The sequence below is a fragment of the Ictidomys tridecemlineatus genome, chromosome 10, assembly GCF_052094955.1.
Source record: "Ictidomys tridecemlineatus isolate mIctTri1 chromosome 10, mIctTri1.hap1, whole genome shotgun sequence".
Taxonomy (NCBI): domain Eukaryota; kingdom Metazoa; phylum Chordata; class Mammalia; order Rodentia; family Sciuridae; genus Ictidomys; species Ictidomys tridecemlineatus.
Window position 1 is genome coordinate 55,385,309 of NC_135486.1, and position 14,405 is coordinate 55,399,713.

At 38.5% G+C, this 14,405-nt stretch overlaps 1 non-coding gene across 1 annotated transcript; it reads left to right on the forward strand.

Annotated features, from left to right (window-relative positions):
• The first annotated feature begins 4,413 nt into the window (after positions 1 to 4,413).
• On the forward strand, positions 4,414 to 4,520 carry LOC120887758 (U6 spliceosomal RNA). Its single transcript, XR_005731084.1, has one exon. It is a non-coding gene; the product is annotated as a U6 spliceosomal RNA (small nuclear RNA).
• The last annotated feature ends 9,885 nt before the right edge of the window (positions 4,521 to 14,405 follow it).

Genomic DNA, 14,405 nt, shown 5'->3' on the forward strand with positions numbered 1-14,405 from the left:
TAGATTTTCCCTTCCATCTTGTGATAATGGCTGGGGCATTGTTATACCTATGTTTTTATTACAAGCTGCTGAAACTACTCACCCTCTTTAAGATGCTCATGATATATAAATAATTAAAAAGCAATCTCAACTCCTCATATGGATGAGCCTAAGAGACATGGTTCAGGTCAGGTCTTTGTATTTATTCATTCACTCTCTTCTTTGCAAAGTTTGGTTCTGAGGATCTGTATAGCACCAATGTTTCACTCTGCCTTGACTTTGCTGACTGGACACATTTACATTCAGTGGTTTCTGTTTTTCAATAGTGCTATGGAGTATTTAAATGAATTCTTTTAGACATGCTTTATTTTTCTTTAACATAGACAGAAATCATTGTAGAGAAGACTGCATTTTTATCCTAAGGTGAGTTATAGACTCCTAATAAATAGTAGCAATAGCGTGAAACAAAAATTTCCAAATTTATGTACAGGTAGAAAATCTGAAATCATAAATTAAGAGACAAGACCCAACCAAAGATAGGCATCAAAACTCTTTACTTGCCTTCAAGAAAAACTTTACCCTGTATCAGAAAAAAAAAAGAGTATATCTAATCAAGTCAAAAAGCTTTCTAGAGAACTAGTCCCTACATTTAACAAAACACCAATTTCTGAACAGCTTAATTGAATTAACGAGAAAATTATTCACTTGGCAGGGTGTTATGTGTGTGTGTGTGGTGGGGGGTGGTAGTTGTTGATCACAGAGCAGACAGATTCAGGCACAATTGGCCACTGCTGTCAATTTAATTAGTAGTATAGATCCTGTCTCAAATAGTTCTTCATTCCAGTATTTGGTGTTAAAAGAAGTATCAATCATCTTAGGTCTCTTTGGTTGCAAGCATAAGTAACTTCTCTGCTTTCCAAAGATACCATGCCTTTCCTCCTCCCATCCACTTATTCCCTCACTCAGCACCTGTTATATGAAGGAACTGGGGATCCATGATGTACAGAATCTCAAAAGGTATTTGAGACCGCTTAGACGGACCTGAAGGAGACCTCCTTTCTACACCTCCAAAGAGAGTTCCTTTATGGATAATTTCAGGTTTTATTTTGAAAATGTGTGACTAACAACTGATTAAAATGTTAATGTCAGAATCCTGGGATTTAAAAAGCAATCATTTCAACCTCTGGTTTATGGCATTTAAAATTATGCTTTCTAAAATGCTGTGACTTGTTTTTTTCTGGATTGCCTTTTCATGAAGTAGATAGTAGAATTTGGAACTTCTCACTGGGGCCTAACCACAATGCAGGCTGGCCCCAGGGGACACTGAGCTTTTGGGAATCATGTTGGCTGATTGTAAAAAGGTTCTGGACCCACTAATTTAGTCCCCCAATTCCCAACTCTTACCTGACTTTTCTTCACTATAGCATCTTAATTCTGGGTCTTAGAGATTGAGGTGACATCAGGAAACCTCTTATAAATAAGGAATCTATAGACAGAGCTGGGGATGAAGCTCAGTGGTCAAGCACTTGCCCAGCATGAGCAAGGCTTTGGGTTCAATTCCCAGCAACCCTTCAAGTGTGGGGGGTGGGGAGGGGTCTGTAGGACAATACAGGGGTTCTTGGGGTAGGGGTGGGGAGAAGGAAATTGGAAAGGGGAGGATCCAGATGATCCAGAAGGGGCACCTAAGCCGGTCTGTTCAGTACCCACCACTGATCCTTCAGTATGGGATCCTTCCGTCCAGAGATGATTAGAGAGGAGTACAGAAGGTTTTCTCCCTTCTTTTTTTTTTTTCCCCACTAGGGCAGGGATTCCCTTCCTGATTCTGGTGAGGCTCTGAGGATTGCTAGCACCCCTTGAATGAAGACTCTCTGAAGACCTGCTACTTATGTAATAATCCTCACACCGATGAGCATCAACTCCAGGAATGCGCTGTCTTCTTGGGTAAAGAGCTGAGCTAGTTTGTCACCAGGGCCAGCATATGGACTGCTAGCAGATTGTCTCACAGTGGAACCAGACTGATGAGTGGGACTCAAAGACACGGGCTCTGTTCTTTGTGATAGTAAATACATAGTTATTAGCTATAGAGTTAGAGCTCACCAGTCTCTCAGCAGACCCAACCATAACATTTTCATCCTTAGATGCTCTCTCAAGGACACTACCATATTTTCTTATGTACCTAAAACATAATTCCATGAATGCCCTCTAGGAAGGAGCCCAATCAGAGTTTGCTTTATAATTCTAGTCTTTAGCCTCTATATTCTCAAATTAAATGGTTTTCAGATAAAATGTGCTTCTTTATTTGTACATAGTAATTGATGAGCGTGACCTATAGGACAATCTATGTGTTTAAAACACACTAGAAATGTCATAATTAATGTCATAATGCCATATGGGAGACCTACTATATTTGAGACTATGTAGCCTTATCTGTATACATACAATTCTTATAAATGTTTAAAGTTTGAGTATTTCTGCATGAAAGTGATTTTTATAGTAATACCAGTTCCTTTTTCAGAGTACTAGAGTTTGGATCTGGAATGTCCCTCAAAGACTTATGTGTTACAGGCTTGGTCCTCAAGTTGGTGCTATTGGAAGGTAATAGAACCTTTAAGAGATGGGGTTTAAGTGGGAGATAAGTAATTGGGAGTATGGCCTCAATGGGGAGTGTGGAGCCTCTTTCTCTCTCTTTGCTTCCTGGCCACCATGAAGGGAACAGTTTTGCTCTATCCATGCTACCTACCATAATGTGATATATTGCTACAGGCCCCAAAGCAGTGGGCCAACCAATCATGGACTGGAAACTCTGAAACTGTGAATCAAAATAAAACCTTTATCTTTTTAAGGTTATTGTCTCTGGTATGTTACAGTAACAAAAAGCTGACTAACAAACAGAGGGTGCTTTGGTTCTCTATTGCTGCATAACAAACCCACATATTTATGATATAAAACACCAACATTTATCATTATTCTTATTGTTTGTCATGGATTTGGAATATTGATGGATCTTAAGTAGCCTGCTCTCACTCAGGGTCTATAGTCAGAGTAGAATAGCTAAAGCTGGAGTTATCTTAAAGGCTTCCCCACTAACATGCCTGGCAGTTGATGCTGATTCTAGCTGGTGTATTATTCATCTTTTATTCTAATGTTTTGACAACTGGGCCTTCCTGATACTAGAGTGACTGCCTCTCCGACTAGCTAATTCCTCCACATAGTAAATTACTTCCATGCCCAAACCGACCAATCTAGGATCCTTACTCCAACCACCTCCTTTATTATGTTCTCCCAGTGCTCTAAAGACTAGACCACTGCCTATGTGCTTTAATCAGCACAGGGTTAGGAACCAGACAACTAGAACATTCCATATATCCTAGAGCCCACTGAAATTAAACAAGCCACTCTTAGACCTGCTTTCTCTGCCTCCCCTTTTCCTTCTAGAGGAAACCATCATCAAATTCTTCTCTCTCTGCTTCCTGACCAACTCTGATGCTTCGGTCCTGTGGCCTCTGTGGCATAGAGTGCCTTCTGTTTTCCGAGATCTTTAAATAGAAAAACATCTTCCTTTGCAAATCTTTTCTGTGTCTGTGTGTCTTATTGTACCTCATTAAAGCACATCCCAAGTTCTTTTAAAAGCATCTGGGACCTTAGCTGTTGGCAGCTTCACTGACATGTGGCATCTCCATGGTACTTGGGCTTCCTTACAGTATGGCTGCTGGGTTCCTAGGGAGAAGAGAGAGAGCTCACACACTAGGTAGAAGTGTATTGCCCTTTTAACTGAGCCTCAGAAGTCAGTCACATTCTCTTTGGTAGAAGCTAGTCAGTAATATGGCTGGCCTATATTCAAGGGAAAGGGAATTAGACTCCACTTCTCAATGGAAAGAATGCCAAAGAATTTGTAGCCATGTTTTAAAATCACCACAGGTTAATTTTATTCATGATCTATTCTTGGGTCTTTAAATAACTAAATAGCTAGTTTAAGAAAAAACATTTTGCTCAATTCAAGTATTTCCAAATGTAGAGGTCAGATTCAATTTTCCAAGTGCTATTATTGTCATTTACCTTTAATTATTTCATGGTGACAATGTACATATTCAAAAAACTGTACCTTCCTTGATATTTTACAACTCCTGACATTGTGATCTTTAATGCCTTAAATCATGATAAAGTATTTAAAATATTTTGAAATTATTTTAAGTTCAAATTTGGAGTGAAATTTGAAATTTTTATTTTTGTCTTTCTGTCAATAATTTTCTTAATAAATACAAATTTAGAGAACAGTATTCACTCAAATAACTGAACTATGGGACAAAAATAAAAATAAAAAAATTTAAAAATCAATAAATTAAAATATAAAAATTAGCCTGTGTGGAATGTGGACAATTGTCATTGGGATTTAGCTGTAGTATTATCTTCACTGACAAGAATTTATGTTTTCCTGTGCTCGATTCAGCAGCACATATACTAAAATTGGAACCATACAGAGAAGACTAGCATGGCCCCTGCGCAAGGATGACACGCAAATTCGTGAAGCGTTCCATATTTTCCCAAATGTTTTCTTTGATATAAGGAGGCTCATTCATAGTGGGATAGGGAGCGGGAGCATGGGAGGAATAGACAAACTCTAGATAGGGCAGAGGGGTGGAAGGGGAAGGGAGGGGGCATGGGGTTATAAATGATGGTGGAACATGATGATCATTATTATCCAAAGTACATGTATGAAGACACAAATTGGTGGGAATATACTTTGTATACCAGCAGAGATATGAAAAATTGTGCTCTATATGTTAATAAGAATTTTAATGCATTCTGCTGTCATATATAAATATAAAAAAGAATTTATGTTTTCCTAATCTAATTTTTGCTTTCATTTTCATTAATTGATTTTAAGAGATAGAATAAAAAATGTTTAGGTAAATCAATAAAACCAAAGCAAGAAGAACGATGTAATTTAGTAAAGTTCCAAGGGGAGCAGAAAATGCTCTTCAAGGAAACATGCACGAGAAGAGTCCAAAAAACCCTTTTCCCACTTTTAGATGGGCCTCATGCTTTAGACAACAAAAAGGTAAGGCCTTTGGTAACAATTTGGACTCAATAAAACAGAATGATTTTTAAATGTGCAGGGTCTGATGGTTTTGCCCCTTAAGGAATTTTTTTGAATCATTGTGGAGATAATGGCTCTCCATTTTGCATGTTAATGAAATGAAAAATTGCGGAAGAAATAAACACCATGTTTGATAACAGGAAAGAAAATGAAAGAAGGAAGTCTCCAAAAAGCTCAGCTCCCTATCTCCCTCCCTCTCTTTCTCTCTCTCCCTTTGGTGCCAGGGATTGAAACCAGGGGTGCCTAACCACTGAGGCACATCCACAGTGAGTCAAAGTCTTGTTAAGTTGCTTAGAGCCTTACCAGGCTGCTGAGGCTGGCTTTGAACTTGCAATCCTCCTACCTCAGCATCCTGAGCAGCTGGGATTATAGCATGTGCCACCATGCTTGCCCACCTCCTTAAAGGCTAAAGGAGCTCATCAAGCAGTATCAGGGGCAACCTCATCCATGTTTCCATGATGGCCTGCCAGAAGAACACATCCATCTTTTCTTCATTTGGTGAAATATGTGTTACTTTTAACCTTTCTCTATCAGAAACTCTTCATTTTCATTTGTGAAATGAAATCTTTCTGTTTCTTCTGATTTCCCTTAAGTCATGGATACCAACCTTAATCTAGATAGTAATGATTTCCTCACAGTTTACACTTGCTGAATTCTCTTTGTCCGGGCATAAAAGCATTACACTCTTTAAACTGTAGGGCTTCTTGCTGGTTATTTTTTTTTTTTTTTTTAAAGGAGAGAGAGAGAGAGAGAGAGAGAGAGAGAGAGAGAGAGAGGAGAGAACTTATTTATTTATTTAGTTTTCGGCAGACACAACATCTTTGTTGGTATGTGGTGCTGAGGATCGAACCCGGGCCGCACGCATGCCAGGCGAGCGCGCTACCGCTTGAGCCACATCCCCAGCCCCTCTTGCTGGTTATTATCTTTAACCCATGGACACTATGACCCCCAAATCTTGCTCTGTTCTAATTCAAAATAACAATAACTACTTCTACATCTTTTCTTGTATTTATACATGGAGCTTTTGTCCCGATTTTTAAAATACAATAAATTACAGTGTAAGTTAGAATAAACAACACATTCTACTTTTCATTAGAGATTTTAGTGTCTCATCTTTCTTATTAATTAAAGCTTCTAATGGGCAAGGACTATTTATAACTTATTATTATGTGTTTTATAGTGTTCAATTACAAGCCTTACACAAACCTTTATAAACAGTACATAATATTGTATCTATTTGTCTATTATGTAGCCATTATACCTTAGTGTAAGATTTATGTATATGCTCTGATCTCTTGAGCCAGATTGTGTGACTTTGCAAACTCAATAACTGGTATTTAGAATGTATACAAAAAATGTTTTTGAATGAGATGTTGGTTGAATAATGTTTTGGTGGATGGATGGATAGAGGGATGGGTAGGTGGTTGGACTGATGGGTGGGTATGTGGGTGGATGAATGGATAGATAAATGCATGGATGAGTGGATGAATGAATGGATGAGTGGATGAATGGGTGGATGGAACATAAAGTCATAATACTAACCAAAATTTCTTCAGAATAAGTTTGAATTTATGCAGGTCTGCTTTTCCTATTTCCCTTTTAGGCACTCTTGAATCTGTTTAAATAGCTATCCTAAATTAACTTTTAAGTTATGAACATTTTCAGAAGTGTTTTCATTTTCAGATAACAAAGGAGGGTGGATAGAGAGGATATGGTGAAGTGACTAAGGACCCAGGCACACCCAATGTGACTGAGCTCCACAAGACACATGGCCACAGTGCTGGTGCTCATGTTAGATGCTGCAAGTCTGTGAGCACCAAAATATCCACAGAAATACATTGCTTCTGTGTTCTTTGTTTTCCAAATAACAGCAGCAGAATGCTTTCAGAAGAGGTCGTGAGCCACTTGGAGGAGGAAATAGATCTGAAATGCCTGAGGAGGTGGATGAGAAAAGCAAGAGAGAGCTGATATACCTCAGGAGGAGAGGGCTGGAGAGGTCAGAGGTGAGAGCCCAGCATCCTGCCACCTCCTTGGCCACACTGTGGTACTTTGCTAAGCCTCAGTTTCCTCATTAGAAACATGAGGTGTTGAACTGCTTTGTTTTTGAAGTTCCTCCCAGCTCCAAAACGTCTTGCTTCTATGTGAGCCAAAATAAACAGAAATGGTATCACTTTCTGCATAAGCTCTTGTAAGTACCCTAGTGAGAAAGCAGGAAGCCTGTGTTCCCAACTTATTGCCTTAGAGATACCAGTTCACAAGCCATTTGTTAATCTCAGGGACATTGTTTGAATTCCTTATGAAAGTGTGGCTTAGTTGAGTATAGGCCACGGTGTGTTTCTGTTGGAGGGGAGGGAGATAGGTAGGTCTTTAACATTTGGACTATAACTCCTGACTACATGATTGTATCACTCTTAACACTATTCCACTCACAAACTGAGTCACTTGGTAATTTTCCAATTTCTGCAAGATTTTAAATGCAAACATTTCCAAAACATGGACTCTCCTATTTTTTTGTTGAAAAGAAAATAAAAAATGGGAGCTGGGGGTTTAACTCCATGGAAGAGAGTGCACTAAGCATGCTCCCGGCCCTGGGTTCAACATCCAACATGAAAGGAAGGAAGGAAGGAAGGAAGGAAGGAAGGAAGGAAGGAAGGAAGGAAGGAAGGAAGGAAGGAAGGAAGGAAGGAAGGAAGGATCTTCATATTCCTCTGTTCTCCTCACCTATTCTTCCTTAATCCCAGTGCAGCAATATGCATGCACTTCATGCAGTTGTCTTCCTTGTTTTTGAACTGTCTTAAAACACCAGTAAAAGAAAAGTGATCAACAGATTCAGAGGGAGATGTGGTTAACACCAAAGTTGCTTTTTCAGGGGAGCACTTACAAGTCTAAAATAGGAATTGTAAGTGCCATTTGCCTGGAAAAGAGACTAGCAGGGAGACAGATGTTTCTCTCATTATTTTTGTTCAGAGAAACCAGTGCTGCTCTGATATGTCACCATCCAAGAGGGCCACCAGCGCAGAGCAAGACAGCTGTGTGTTGCCTATCCTTGTGACTTTTACCATAGTTCAGGGAAGGAAAACATAGCTTGCATGGCCCCTCCTCGTTTAAGGCTTTTAGAATAAAGATATCGAACCATCATTTGTTTCTAATGTCATGAGACAGCGCTCATTGTCCTGTATTCCAGTTAGCATCTTACCCTATGGTTCTTGGTTAATAGCAACTTTTTTTAGGAAACTCAAAACTAAGCAGGGTAAAAGGGCATAGTCAAGATCAGGTGTGCTTATCTTCTCTTTTAATTTATCTTGAGACAAATGTGTCACTTTTTTTTGTATCCCAAAGGTCCAAAAACAAGGTCATACTGGGGTTTTGCAGCACATTAACACCTTCAGACCTAGGTAATGACTTTCAAGTTTTCTTATTTACTTGGGAATCTTTCTCCAAGTTTAGTCAAGCCCACCCTCAACAAGAGACCTAAGCTACCAGCAGTCCGGGAAATGCTGCATTCTTGTGTGTCTTGGGCAGGATTTCCTGCAACGGGTCAAAAAAACATACTTTCCCATTGTCTTTGTTTAAACTGCCAAAAGTCCTTGTGTCCAACTGGAGACCCTGTTAGTCACTGCCATGGCAACTGAGGAAGACCGGCAGCTCATTCCTCAGCACTGTATGCAAAGTCTTGATGGTCACCTTTACAACAAAAGCAAATGAGAAGACAAGGTGTTTCCGAACCTGCTTAGGGACTACCATGCTCCACACCTCTCCCATCACCTAGTTGATGAAACAGGAAAGTGCCCCTGGAACCAAACAAAAGCAACACAATAATGAGTTGATGCACAGACGTGCGGTTTGGCTTACTAATGCTCTTACTGAATAGCATTCTTATAATCCGTCTCCTCATGAATTATAGGAAAGAGCATCAATATATAGGAAAAGCAGAAGAGAAGGTCAGAAGTAACCCCATGGATCTTGAAGTCAGAGTCTCAATGTCTTTCTTTTAAGAGACAAAACTCCAAAGGGATGAGCAGTGGAGAGCCAGCAGATGGAATAATGATCTAGAATGTGGGACACCAGTCACAGGTCTAGTTCAGGGTCTAGTGTTGAGTTGGCAAAAATTAAAATAGCAATAGAAGCAGCAAGAAGAAAATCTTGGATGTGACTCTCAGGCTCAACAGATCTGAAGCTCTGCCCACCACAACCTGGAACTTCTTGCTTCCTGTACTGCAAGCATCTGTCATCTGGGTCTCCCTTCTTATTCTGCCACTGTCTTCCTACTCCCTCAATGCCCTTTAAGCAGCTTGCACTGCTGTGACTTAGCAGGATTTGTTTGTGGCTATTTGGTGATGGACATCCACAGTGAGTACCCAGGGCCATGGCTAGGTCAGTGTTTCCCAGAATGGCTCCATTAGGAAGTATCATTTTAAGGTCTTCTTTCCTTATGTCTCAGAATAACCCATTTGCTATGGTCCTGAGTGCACAGTAGAGGTCAATGCCTTCCAGAGGACTGGGGATTGAGAAAGCTTATAACAAGGCTGAAAATGAAAGTAAGTGATATAGAAAAAAATTCTCAGTAGAGTGACATGTCACTTGCTTGGCTTTTAGCAAGAGTTAATGGTGGTAATCTGTCAAACAAACAAACAAAAAAAGAAAATGGAATAGGTCGTAGGTAACAAGAATCTTTCAATAGTGCTATGGCAGCTGAGTATTTCTTATGTTGGAGAGGAAGATAAACCACCTGCCACATGATCACTAATGGGATCCTGTGACACTCTTCTCTTGCCAATCAATAAAGTCACCAGAAGGAAGCTATGAGGCTAAGAATAATTTTCAGATAGACCCAAGAGGTCAGCAGTAAGTTAATTCCAGTCTGGAGAACCTCCATTAATATTATTAGGATGGGGAAAAAAACATTTTATTCTCATGCACAGAAATGCTGATTCAATCAGGCAGTGACAAGTTGACCTAGAAAAAGTTTACACACAGAGTGGTATCTAGAAGTGATGACTAGAATAGAAACTAGATCCCCATTTTCAGACAGGTTCCTGGTAAAGTCTCAAGTCTACATCTCCATAGACTTAGATGAATTGAGTAAGCACCCAGTTTAATGAATTTTATCTAAGACACTCTTAGAAATTCTGCCTTTTTCTATTAGGAAGGAACTTATATACTTATCACTAAAAACACAGAATTTATAAAACAGCAAACCAGGCGGTACATTATAAATACCTTTAGAGATAAGAATAATATGATTCCATTTATATAAAGTATGACATAATTAAAACCCATTTATGTTTTTGGAAGTCAGGATAGAAACCACCCTTATTTGGGGGAGAGGGTTGGCAATTCTAAGAGACCTCTGGGGTGCTAGTAGCATTCTGCCTTTTCTGATCTGGGTGCTGGTTACACATGTATTTTTAGTCATTGTAACATGAATTTGAAGCATACTTTTTTGTATGTGTATTATAATTCAACAATATTTTGTTTTAGGAGATCCAGAACTTAGTACAGAAGTTTGGAAGAGTCCCACTCCAGGATGTGGACTATTTATGAAGAGAATGAGATTGAAGCTGGGCTTAGATTCATGGAGAGGATTTAAATCGATGGTGCCCACTCATTCCTGGAGCTCAGAACAATTCTTTGCACATAGCAGGCTCTCCATAAACAGTTGTCAAATGAGTGAATAAATTAATGAGTTAAATATGCACATTTTCCAAATAGAGTATCCAATAACACAGATCAGACAACCGGATGATAATGTTTTCAACGTGTCATGTTCTAAATCTACCTTTCAGTAACCACATTATAGTAAGTCGACTTAGTGCTGGGATGCAATTTATATTTATAGAATTTAGGAAGTCCCATGCTGTGCTATTGCACATGTGTGCATGTCTATCCCATCACCTCTCACTTTGGATCTACTTTTAGTTGATGAGTTCCATGCAGGATCTGAACTAGGTAGACACCCAACAAGTTCTTCAAGCTGTTGTAAACTTCAGTGTAATCAAGAACTTCCTAGAGTGTGTATTACTACTCAAGGGCAGGGATCCTGTTTTCTCCATATTTAATTACTAGATCCCAACTCAGAGGTTGGCACACAACTGATGGTTAGTGGATTTGATTTCTGCTGAATGAATGAGTGAATCCAAGATGGTCATCCTGGATGATTTATCATGGAGATCTTGCTCTACTGACTTTGTGGACTTGATATATATAGGAAAATTCTAACCTTTTTTTTAAACTTTGAAGGTAGAAAATGAAGGACAGATATCAAATGAGTCTGAGCATCAGAAGATATCTGCCCTTAATGTAGTCATCACAAATCCAGACCTGGTCTTTAGTTTTGTAGATAAAAAAGATTATTTTATATTAGTTCATGCAGGATTGACAGCCTCTAGTAAGTAATTTATAATAATCAAGCAAACAGACATGTAAGTACCTTACAAATAATTTTTAGCAAGAATTACGTAGGTATATATAATGAGATTTAAAATGAGAACATTTCATTATTTCCTCAGTATTTTTCATTCCTAGTCAAAAGTTTTCTGGAGGAATTAAATGAACATGAGAGGGTTGATTGATGAATGTAGTCAGAGTAAAGGGAGCTGGATGGTCTTGAATATGTTCTTAGATTTTATTGAATACCCACTATATAATCAGACACATATTGGAGTCTAGATACTTCCCAATGTCATGTCACTGAACTTTGCTTAATCTTCAAGGTAATTTTATAAAATTCATATTAATGTTCTTCTGTTACAGATGAGTTAATCAAAATTCAGAGACACTCATTGATATTCCTAGCATCATAAAGGTAAAAGCATCCAGTGGTTCCAGAATAAATGGGTAAACTAATATATTGAAACCTATTTCCCAGCAAGTAAGTAGCAAAGGTAGAATCTGAACCCAGGTCCTCTGATTCCAAGTTCATCACCCTTGAGTTCTGATGGCCTGAGGGGCTTATGGATAACATAATATTTTACTTGCTGACCAGATAGGAATATTCCTATCAAAGGACTCTTCTGCAGCAAGTGGTAGAGATATATAAACAAAGTTATTTTTCTCATGCTTGCATTCATTTATTTCTTTAATGAAATTTTAATAAGCGCACATTATGAGGCTGGCACTGTCTGCTAATTGCACTGAGATTTAGATAGGAAGTAGGTAAGGTTTAGTGAGTAATTTCTAACTCACAAGGCTGTTATAAGAAATCACTAATCTGGTAGACAGAGAGATTAAAGTCCACAGGAGTTCAGTCTAGTGGACAAGAGACAAGAAATCAAATGAAGACAGCAAGATCTTTTAATGAATTAACAAATGAGTCTTGGGAGAGTATTATTTGTCTTTGATTCACCTCTCTGTTATTTTGATAACCATTTTCATTTTTAAATAGTGTTAGTATCAACCATGTTTTATAGTATCACTTTGATTCAAAGAAGTATAGGGTGGCAGTACTACTCTACAGAGTCAGGTAAAGCAAACACAATCATCATCGTGATATGGCACTGAGACTGATTTCCCACAGATGATAACAAAAGGAAATAAACCTGGCAACTCTGCCTTTTTACGTCGGCCAATGTTCAATTGGAGGAAATATCATGGGGAAAAATTATACATTCCCTGTGCCATTGTTTCTACTCTCACTATTGAGCATCATGGGATACAAAAGCCACAGTGTTCTTGTATGCCCAGATCCTCCCAATAAAAGCATAAAGCCAACAAAACAGTCCACCTTCTCAACAAATCAAGCAAGGTAGACATTTTTCATTGGAACCTTATAAAAATGCAATCTTGCTTCTACACAAAAACTTTGTTCTTATACATCTCTCAAAGCTGATTATAATATTCCTAAGGGAAAGAATCCACACACAATTCACATTTAATTGTGAAACTGTATCCTGGGAAATAGTCAAAACACTTGTAATTTGGACCAGAGAAGAAATACTAAAATAGTATCTATCAAATAAATTCATCCACTCCACACTCACAATTTTTTTTCAATCATTTGATGAAGGTCATGGAAGAATTGGCTAATGAGCTATTTCCTTTAAAGATTGCCTTTAGTTCTTGGTTTTATCTATTAGATTCATGCTGGTACTATTAGAGAATTCCCATTTTGTTAGTGTCTTTCAGAAATCTCAAAGTCCATTGACATCTCCAAAATTGTAAAAGCATTTCTTTGTCAATCAAAAGTCTGACTTGAAAACAAAATTTTAATACTTGTTGAATTATGAAGCACATACCATGCTTTGCTTCAAAGTACTAGGTTTTGTTTCTTTGGTAAACAAAAAGCACAACATACCATCATGTCTCATTGGTTTTGACATTGGAATGTGCTCATCTTGAAGACTTAACCAATGATTTTGAAATCATGTCAACTTCTGTTTAACATTGGTCATTTTCACTAACATCAGAACCTTGAATTATCCATTTGCTATCTAAGAGACTTTTTTTTCAAGGTCATTAAAGAATACGATGTTCTTTCTTCATCCACATAAGTTCAGTGACTTTCCCAATGACAAGTCTTAAGTATCTCCTTGAACCTCAGGAAGAAGGTATTTTATTGTCACTTGCTTATTTGATTTGAGAAAAAAGAAATACTCTCTTTCAGAGCATTGAATGTCAGTCAGCTTTTGCTGCTATACCAATATACCCAAGAGAATCAAATTAAAAGAAGAAAACTTTGGCTCACAGTTTCAGAGGTTTGGGACCTGTTGCTTTCAGTCGGTGTCAGCACATTATAGTAGGGTTGGAGCACATAGCAGAGGAGGTTTCTCACCTATATGCATCTGGGAAACTAAAGAGAAAAAGACAGGAAGAGATCAGGGTCCCACAGGGGCACACCCCTAATGACCTAACTTTCTCCTACTAGGTCTCACTAGTTAAAGGCTCTACCACAGTATAATAATGCCCAATAATGCCAAAGACTGGAAACCAAGCACTTAACACCATAGCCTTTGGGGGACATTCCAAACTATAGCAAAGAGATTAATTAAAGGCTTGACTTAGTTAGCAGATAATTTTTTTCATAGTAATGATAATGATATCAGTCTTTCCATTTCCCTGCCGTCATGATCATGGGTGCTGCCACTCCAGAAGAAAGGGAGGGCAAACATTTATGTAAACAGTCCATTTCTGAAAGAAGTTTTTCTGTAGATTGAAGTCAAAAGGGCCAAACCTTAACAATGTCTTTGAAGGAAAACAATCCCTTGTGTAGTAGTCAGCCTCCAAAATGGCCCTTCAGGGCCCGAATATTCATGCCCTTGTAGAGTTTCCAGGTAGTGGTGAACACTGTGACCCACAGGATAAAATAATGTCGTGCAGCTCTGAGGATAGG